Source organism: Carassius auratus, unplaced genomic scaffold (assembly GCF_003368295.1).
Source record: "Carassius auratus strain Wakin unplaced genomic scaffold, ASM336829v1 scaf_tig00040563, whole genome shotgun sequence".
Classification (NCBI taxonomy): Eukaryota; Metazoa; Chordata; class Actinopteri; order Cypriniformes; family Cyprinidae; genus Carassius; species Carassius auratus.
The window spans coordinates 75,125-84,691 of record NW_020526599.1 but is presented as its reverse complement, the minus strand read 5'-3'; the positions used below and the strand labels follow the sequence as shown (position 1 = coordinate 84,691).

Here is a 9,567-nt window from a genome sequence, read left to right as displayed (position 1 = left end):
TTGTGGCACTGCTGAGGTGATATGGAAGCCCAGGTTTCTTTGGCAGTGGCCTTCACCTCATCTGCATTGTTTGGTCTTGTTTCATCTGAACAAATTAGAATATGGTGACATGCTAATCAGTTAATCAACTCAAAACACCTGGAAAGGTTTCCTGAGCCTTCAAAATGGTCTCTCAGTTTGGTTCACTAGGATACACAATCATTTTTGGCCCCTGCCTGCACTGCCAAAAGCACCAAAAGTTGGTTAAATGACAATGGTGTTGGTGTGCTTGACTGGCCAGCAAACTCACCAGACCTGAACCATATAGAGAATCTATGGGCTATTGTCAAGAGGAAGATGAGAAACGAGACCAAAAATTGCAAATGAGCTGAAGGCCACTGTCAAAGAAACCTGGGCTTCCATACCACCCCAGCAGTGCCAAAAACTGATCACCTCCATACCCCGCCAATTGAGGCAGTAATTAAAGCAAAAGGAGCCCCTACCAAGTATTTAAGTACATGTACAGTAAATGAACATACTTTCCAGAAGGCAAACAATTCACTAAAAATGTGTACTTATGAAGTATTCTAATTTGTTAAGATAGTGAATTGGTGGGTTTTTGTTAAATGTGAGCCAAAATCATCACAATTAAAGGACCAAAGACTACTTCAGTCTGTCTGCATTGAATTTATTTAATACACGAGTTTCACAATTTGAGTTGAATTACTGAAACAAATGAACTTTTCCACGAAATTCTAATGTATTGTGATGGACCTGTATAATACAGAGATGCTGTAAATGTATCTTTTAGAGAAAACACTTTTACTTTCAAGACTTCTGATATGTTATAGAGGGTCAGATAATTATTTAGCTACTTGTTTTGTAACAGTGTGAGCCTCTTTAAAAAAGTTATTAAACTGAAGGGGGTGTCTCTATGAAGAAAAACATACAGTATAATACAGGGACGCTGCAAATGTATCTTTTAGAGCAAATAATTGTACTTTCAGTACTCCTGATATGACGAAGAGGGTCAAATAATTATTTAGCAGCTTGTTTTGTTTTGAGACTCCTTTAAAAAGTTATTGAACTGAAGGTGTGTAAATAGAGAAACTGAATACAGTGATGGTACTGTACTTTTTGAACATATATATTAAATACTTGTACATTAAAGACTAAATGTATGTAATTGAGAGTCAAATAAATATTTTGCAACTTAGCACTAGGTTCCTTCTTTCAAAAGCTGTTGAAGTGGATTGTGGAAAAGTCATTGTGGAAACCCATAAAAACAGTGATGGTACAAATTTAATATATATGTGAAGCACAAATTCTTATAAAAAATCTTGAGGAAAGTTTTGCCATAGTTTTAGAAATGTTCATCCAAAATCAACGTCGTGTTTGCTGTCCTTGATTTCTGAGTACTTGTCAATAATCTGATGGATTCAGTACCATGCAAAGTGACATTTCTGCAGGAATGTAAACATCAATCAATGCACATGAATTGAGAGTTTAATGTTAAACAAAGATGTCATAAAACAGAAAAACATAAAAGAGTTCAGCCTTTTTGCATTTTCATTCAACACCTGGAGAACACTGTTACACTGTTAAGTCTTTATCATACTTAAAATCAGAAAAACAGAGGTGAATAAAACCTCAAGACATGGGCTTTAGTATGTTCTGTAGTGTCCAGACTAGATGTTCCAACTTGCTTCAGAGAAGTTGACCCATGCTTTCAAAACCTATTGAAATAAATCATATCATTGTTAAAACCAACAAATCAACACAGTTCTTATTCATTTGCAGGCAAATAAATAAAAACAGTTGTGTTTTTATTTATTTTTAATAGAAACACGTAATTTGTAGATAGTCCCTCAGATAGGCGATGACGTCACGACACTCCATAGAGGTAAGCGTGTTCATCAGCGTCTTTAAAACGTCGAGTTCGACATAAAAATGTGTTCTGATATGTACTCATCATGGTCGGTAATGATACTTGACCGAAAGTGTCTTTTTTAAGTGCATATTAACAAAGTTATTGAACGCGGAAGTCCGAATGTCTGAATATAAAACCAACTTTACCCAAGTTATTAATCCGCAGATGGAGTAAAGTTATTGCTGGGCGTCACTGTCAATAAATCCCCTTTGGTGAGCAGAAGTGAAAGTGTCCTGAGCCTTCCCCACCCAGCACCAGACGTCATTTGGACGTCGTTTTCTGGTCTAAATCAAGTCGGCCCGTCATGGCCATCTTTTAGACCAAAAAGCGACGTTGAAAATTGGTCTTCATTTGGTCCGTCGGATTTGGTCCAAATTAATGCCCAAAAAGCGACATTTAACGTCTTTTTTTTAAAATCCAAATTTAGCCCAAAAATAGATGTAAATGGGCTTTAGTCCAAATTTAGCAGAAAACAACTTTTATTTCGCACCACAAAGCCATTAACATAAACTAGCGAAGAAATTAGACATCATGTCTGAAGCACTGTAAAATATATTTGAATATATTTTGAAAACACTTGATGGTCACGCGCTGTACTGGAGTCACCATGGAAACGGGGCTCAGCTCAACCGTCAAAGCAGCTGAACGGACGCTGTCTCTCGTGGTTGTTTTCACTAATTTCAGGTAAGTTTGATCCCTAAATTACACAAATATTACATAAAAGTGTCCCTGAAACTTTCTTTCATGTAAATGACACGCTTTCGTTGAAAATGTACTTTATAGAAATGGTCAGTGTCTTCAGAAAAAGTCCCTTAGCATCTCAACTGTAATGCTAACTACAAGAGGTAACTTTATGTGCATTTTTCACAATATATTTCGCCTACATCAGCATGACTCTGTAATTTTCTTATATATGTGTGTGTTTATATAATATTTTCATAATATGTTTTTGTGTGTGTGTTTGCCTGTTAGTTATTTTGATGTCCACACTGTAAGAGTATTACTCGGTTTGTAAAACTAAAACTTTAAATTCTGTTATTATTCTTTTAATTTGTTTGTATAATCTGTAAATTAATTTTCTTTTCTGCATTTCACCTCTGCTATAGTTTATTTATATAAACATGGTATTGTATAATAAATATTGTTGGCTTAGACAGATTGACAGAATGACAATGTTTATGTTCTAGATTCTTCCATGCTGATGGCCATGCGTGTATCCAGCTGAAGAACATTTTTAGACATTATGAAACATATAACTAGTAAGTAATACCTCAAACATTTCCATACCTCAATACCTCAAACACTTCCATTCAAACGTTTAAGGGTCAGATTTATCATGTATTTACATTTACATGTATTCATTACAGACTCTTTTATCCAAAACGACTTACAGATGAAGACAGTGGAAGCAATCAAAAACAACAAAAATGATATATAAGAGCTATAACAAGTCTCAGTTAGGTTAACACCAGTGTTAATTTCGTTGACTAAATATTTTCGTCATTATTTTCGTCACGAATATATTTTTGCGGACGAAAACGAAACGAAAACTAAAATAGAAGGCACTGATGGAGACTAAAACTATGACTAAATTGATTGACATTATCGTCAACGAATAAAGGAAGAGACGAAAATAGACTGTGACGAAATTCAAATCAGCAGACGGGAGAGATGCGAGGAATGAACAAAAGAACCGGCAATACTGAACAGACTGCATGAGAGAAGAGAACCAATCAGAGCCTGACTTATTGAGACATGAAGCGAAGGTTTTCAGTTTTTAATTGAGCTCCCGGGAAGACGGCATTCGAAGAGGTGATGTCTAAAAGAGCGACAAAATGTCCACAGCTCACTTCACGTTTGACGACGAACAAAACGAAGTGTAAAGCACGCGGAGCGCTCATTCGTGGCAAGAACACAACCAATTTGAAAAGACATTTACAGACGAGCCACTCTGACATTTTCCCAAAGGTAAATTCACAACGATGTTCTTCTGTTTATTGAGCTAAACAAAATTGGAAGACTGCAGTGCGTAGATGTTGTAGCATTAAATATTACGAACTGAAAAGTACTGTAAAATAGCCCCTTCTTCAAGTTAGATGAGAGCACAATACTAATACGTAATATTATGATACATACATTTGAGTAATACTAATGTTTAGTATATTTTATAATGTTCTACTTGTTGACAATATCACAAATATTTCTATATTAGTCATGTGAAACATGAATGTTCACATCCTATCATTATACATACAAATCTAGCAATATTGTAGTATTTAAAACATACAATATTGCTAGACAAATGAATACCTTATAAAATCTTGTTACTTTTTTTTATCCACCTAGCTGCCAACTTATTAAATATTTACTTTAAATGTATGCACTTATTGTTCAGCTCAGCTGTAAGCTTTAAGGTCCTGGACCTAACTTTATTTTTCTTTTATTGATGGTCAATTGGCAGCTAGTTATTGTTTACATTATCATGACAGTGTTTGTTGCTGCATAAAAGCTTTTGAATCGAAATAAAGACACAGTTGTGTTGAAATAAAGTTGAATTTGTGTTTTATATATTTTGGTTAAGTTTGTTTCCTATACCAGCTGTAAAAAAATTGTCTAGTAAATCTGTTATTGATTTTAGTCTTATTTTAGTCGACTAAAATACCAAGCAATTTTAGTCGACTAAAATAAGACTAAAATTAAAACAAATCAGATGACTAAAACTTGACTAAAACTAAAAAGAATTATAGTCAAAAGACTAAGACTAAAACTAAATAAAAATTTTGTGTCAAAATTAACACTGGTTAACACAGTACACATAGCATGGGATTTTAAATAATATAATAAATAAAAAGAAAACAGATAGAATTAAAAAAAATAATAGAACAAGCTAGTTAGAGGTCTTTGCACATACATACATACACACACACACATATATATATATATATATATATATATATATATATATATATATATATATATATATATATATATACATACACACACATACACAAACACACACAAACAATTGCATAATAAATGTAAAGAAATTACTAGGGGTGTCCTTGACTAAGGTTTTTCACAGTCGAATCTGAATTTTTGAATCTTGCTGATATTCGACTGGTAGTCTAATCATATGTTTGGGGGCAGAATACACTGAGTCAAGTCAGACATTCGACAGTCATAATTACTGATCTTAACACACTGGTAAAATGTGTAATGAACACCTCGCAGATACAAACAGGGTAAATAATAGTTCATCATTGATAGATCTTTTCTATTTCAGAGACTGAAAATCATTGATAAACCACAAGGTAATTGTGAATAAACTTATTGCAAGAGGAATAATAAGAAGAAAAGAAAATGCATGTGTGATTTAATATTGCTTCTTATTTTTCAGTATTGAAAGTTCTTTCTTCTCATCTTTGTGCATTTTCAGATGTTGTGCATATTTATGGATCAAATTATTTAACGTAGTTTAACTTTTTAACATTATAATATTGGTAGTCTTCTCTTTTTTCAGAGTTTAGCTCCAACCCCAGTTAAGCAGACCTGAGCAGCTGATCAAGGATCAGCAGAAACTCTGCAGAACGGTGGTCCTCCAGCCCAGGACTGGACACCAGTGTTGTAAGTCATTCTGCCTCTTTATAGTTCAGGTTCAGAACATATTGCAGGAGATCTCAACATTGTCTCTCAAGGTCCACTTACATGCAGTGTTAATTTTGACAGCGAATTCGGATTTAGTCTTAGTCTTTTGAATAACACACCATTTAGTTTTAGTCACATTTTAGTCATCTGAAATGTTTTAGTCTTAGTCTAGTTTTAGTCGACTAAATATCATAAGAGTTTTAGTCTTAGTCTAGTTTTTTTTTTTAGTAGAACAAAGTCAACTTAGTTGACTTGACTAAATGTTTCCATCAGTCTGTTATGGAATGGTATTTATAAAATAAACATAAGGCCTGCTCTCAATGAAAAATATACATGCTCTCTGAAAAAGATATGCATTCGTCCTGAATGATATGCAATGCATATGACATTCTTTCAAGATGAAGTACAGTATTATTGAAATAGACAACCACCTATATTATATTTGTATTGTATGTTCATTCAATTTCTTTATTTGTGCTATTTACACAAAGTTTACATTTTTTTTAAGTTTGTTTTTGTTCATTTAAAATAGCACTGCATAGTCTTCACTGTAAAATAAAATACACAATCAAACCAAAATGTATTCAGACACCTTCAACGTTTCTTACAATATCACAGTTTATTTGCCTGTAGTTTAGAAATTGGTAATAAAATATGACAATAACTCAGGATTAAACTGTGTCAGAACAACAAATTCATCTTGATAATGTCTGATGCAATGCTTAATTTGGTTCAGTCTGTGGTGTGAAAAGGTTGCATTAGCAATTAAAGAAAGAAACACTTAAGCAAAACATGGTCAGGTCCCTATTATTTTTATTTTTTAGTCACTAGTAAAACAATATAATCTATTCTATCTGATTTTTGGATTGACTTTGGATAAATTCTTGTTAAAACTACAAAGTAATTCAATCAAGAGCAGTGAGTGATTTACTTTCATTTTCATACATTAAAGACACTGACAGCAGAGCTAGTAAATTAGGCGCGGTCACTTTAAGAGACAAATGCATCCATTATAAAGATACGCATCCGATTTCTTTCCAACTCTTTACTTTCACTGATGACATAACTACAGACTTTTTCGAACACACTTTCCAAGACGGGTATTTCGACATATTTAGTATGTATTTGTTGTCGGTACAAAAGCAAGAAGACTTTGAGACGCGTCTCTGCTTGCTCCCTGAACACCAGAACACCGCGCTGCTGAATTGAGCTCTTTCACTTTTCGCTCTTTTTCTTATGTTTATTTAAAATGCGATTTGTATTTGTTCGTTCAGGTGCAGGAGGACGCAAACGTCCTGAAGGAGAGCTCGGTTCAGTGTTGCGCGAGTAACCAGCTGCTCAGTTCAACTTTCCCGCATCGCGGGGCTGAAGCCAACTTGATGTGTTGAATGCTCGGAGCTCGTTATAAAACGTATTCTTAAAATACACATTTCTGTTTTAATAAATGCTCATATTAAAACATAGCATTACACATAAGTAGGTACAAAAATAATCAGTGATACATTTACGACCCCATAAAAATTTGGGTCCAAATGGCATTTCAAAAGGTCGCAGTGTAGTTCACTGTGTAAACAACTTAACTGTTATGAAAACGTCCTCGAAACTGTGCGAATTTCTGCAAACTCATCTTTTTTTCTCTTTTCTGTGTAACTGCTGCTGCGTTTGTTTAGCTGTTGCGCTTGCATTTGCCGCGACTTTTTAAAATGGCTCGGCTGCTTCTGAATAGATCAACCTACCCTCAAAGATTCGCTCTGATTGGATCTCTTCTCCATTCGTCCCTCCCATATATTTTCGTCTAATTTTTATTCGTTGACTAAAGTGTCAGTTATATTTCGTCACGTTTTTCGTCATCATATCTGACTTTTTATTTAGTTTTTATTTAGTTTTCGTCCGTGAAAAAGGTTAGTTGACGAATATTTTTCGTCATAGTCTTCGTCAACGAAATTAACACTGCTTACATGCAGAGTTTTACACCAACCTAGTGCAGTGCACCTGAACACATTAATCAAGGTCTTCAGTTTTGCTAACTATAAGTCACAAACAGGTGAGTGTGATCAGGTGTGGACGTAAACTCTGGGGGTGTTTCACTCAGGTCTGTTGCTCAGTAGTCAGTGGTGAAGGGCTGCCTCAATCACAATTTTCTTTTTACGGTGCACTGATAATTCACTATAAGATTACACGTAATAGATTTTAAAACACAAACCAATAATATATTTCAGCATAAACAGGTAATGTCTAATCTAGTAAACATTTCCAGTTTATCTATGAATTAAATCTTGCACATACATGTAATAAAGTATTTATCGATGTGCTGTAAATAGCATTAAAAGAAAGATATCAGTTTTATTGTGCATTAATGTCAGTAATGATGTTGTACAATGAGGACAGACATAGCCACCAGTGAGCCACAGTGCTTACCAGTACCTACATTTGTGTACACAATATATTCACAACTTGGCAAACTGTGAAGCTGATTGAGACGTAAACTCTGCATGACAGTGGACCTTAAGCCAAGCATAGGTCTCTGAAGGAAAGTTATGGGAGTTACCAGATCAGGGTGTTTTTAGATCATGATACCTGATTGGCTGACGTAGTGGCTGTAGGTTTAGGGGTGGGGTTAGGTAAGGGGGATCATTTTGATTGCATGATTTCGAAACACCCAGCAGTTTGAATACACACACTAAGTCATAAACATCCACTTTTACTCTGCAGAGACCTAAATCTCACCTTAATGGCCAGAGCTGACAACCCGACATAATGATTAGTTAATAATCCCTCATGAAGAATGATTAATACACTTTAATTTGTACATTTTGGACAACCATTGTTTTTGTAAAATTTACATTTTAGTTACTGTTTTCTTTCTCACTGTAGATGCTAGAGAAAGAACAGCGAGGCTAAAGCATTCAAAGTGGAAACATCTGCCGTGGCTCATTAATCCAGAATTGGGACGGAGGAAGGAGCAGAAGATCAGAGATCAGGCAGAGATCTACTGGTGTCCCTGTGGGAACCGCATTTACCTAATGTGTTCGTTAAACCAAAGATTTTCCTCACTTGCTTTCATGTTGTTCCAAGCCAGACTTTTGTTCATCTTTGAAACATAAATGCAGAACTTTTTAATGAAATCTGAGAATGTTTTTTTTTATATAAAATAACGCATTCACACAAGCACCATGATGCATCAGTGTTGCATTGGCGTGAGAGCTGGCGCTTTTGGTGCTTTTGTGAAAATCCATTGGGGATTCATAATTTCAGAATAGATTATTTTTGCTGTTGTTGTTGTTTTGTGTACACAAGGCATCTGTTAAAAACATATCTTAATTTGTGTTCTGCAACATGGTTTGGGGCAACATGGGGGTAAGGAAATAATGACAGAATTTACATTTTTGGTAGTTCTAATGTTATAATTGGTCATAGTTTATTGTCTTGAAAAATTATATTAATACAGAAAGATGGATTAATTAGATAAGTTTATAGTAAAGACTTTTAAATTGATTAAAAAAAAATCTAAATAAATACTACTCTTTTGCAAGGTCTATTAAAAAATACTGACAAATGTAATGGTTTCCACAAAATATTTGGCAGCACAACGGTTTTAAACATTGATAATAATCAGAAATGTTTCTTGAGCAGCAAATCAGTATATTATAATGATTTCTGAAGATCATGTTACACTGAAGACTGGAGTAATTGTGTTAAAAATTTCAGTTTACAGGCATAAATTACATTTGACAATGCATCCACATAGAAAACAATTATTTCTGTAGTTATATTTCACAATATTACTGTTTTTACGGTCTGTTTAATCAAAGGAGGCTTAAGATGTGATCAAGATTTTACATGAATGATGTAATGTGTCAATAAATGTCTCAATATACTGTGAATTGTCTTATTTTCACTAATTAGGAATATGACAAATAATTAATGGTTGTAATTTATGGAAGCATAGGGGTAGCATTATTCAATTTGGAATGTAATATGCAAAATGACAATGCAATATGTAAAATGGCAAT

General features: G+C 34.1%; 1 long non-coding RNA gene across 3 annotated transcripts; it reads left to right on the top strand.

The window, feature by feature from the left end:
• The first annotated feature begins 1,466 nt into the window (after positions 1–1,466).
• On the top strand, positions 1,467–9,221 carry LOC113084785 (uncharacterized). Of its 3 annotated transcripts, none has more exons than XR_003283846.1 (6): positions 1,467–2,593; positions 2,693–2,754; positions 3,097–3,168; positions 5,193–5,220; positions 5,430–5,533; positions 8,429–9,221. It is a non-coding gene; the product is annotated as an uncharacterized LOC113084785 (long non-coding RNA). The 3 variants fall into 3 exon arrangements; XR_003283845.1 differs by having other exon boundaries at positions 1,469–2,593; positions 5,437–5,533; XR_003283844.1 differs by lacking the exon at positions 5,193–5,220 and having other exon boundaries at positions 1,471–2,593.
• Positions 9,222–9,567: the final 346 nt, after the last annotated feature.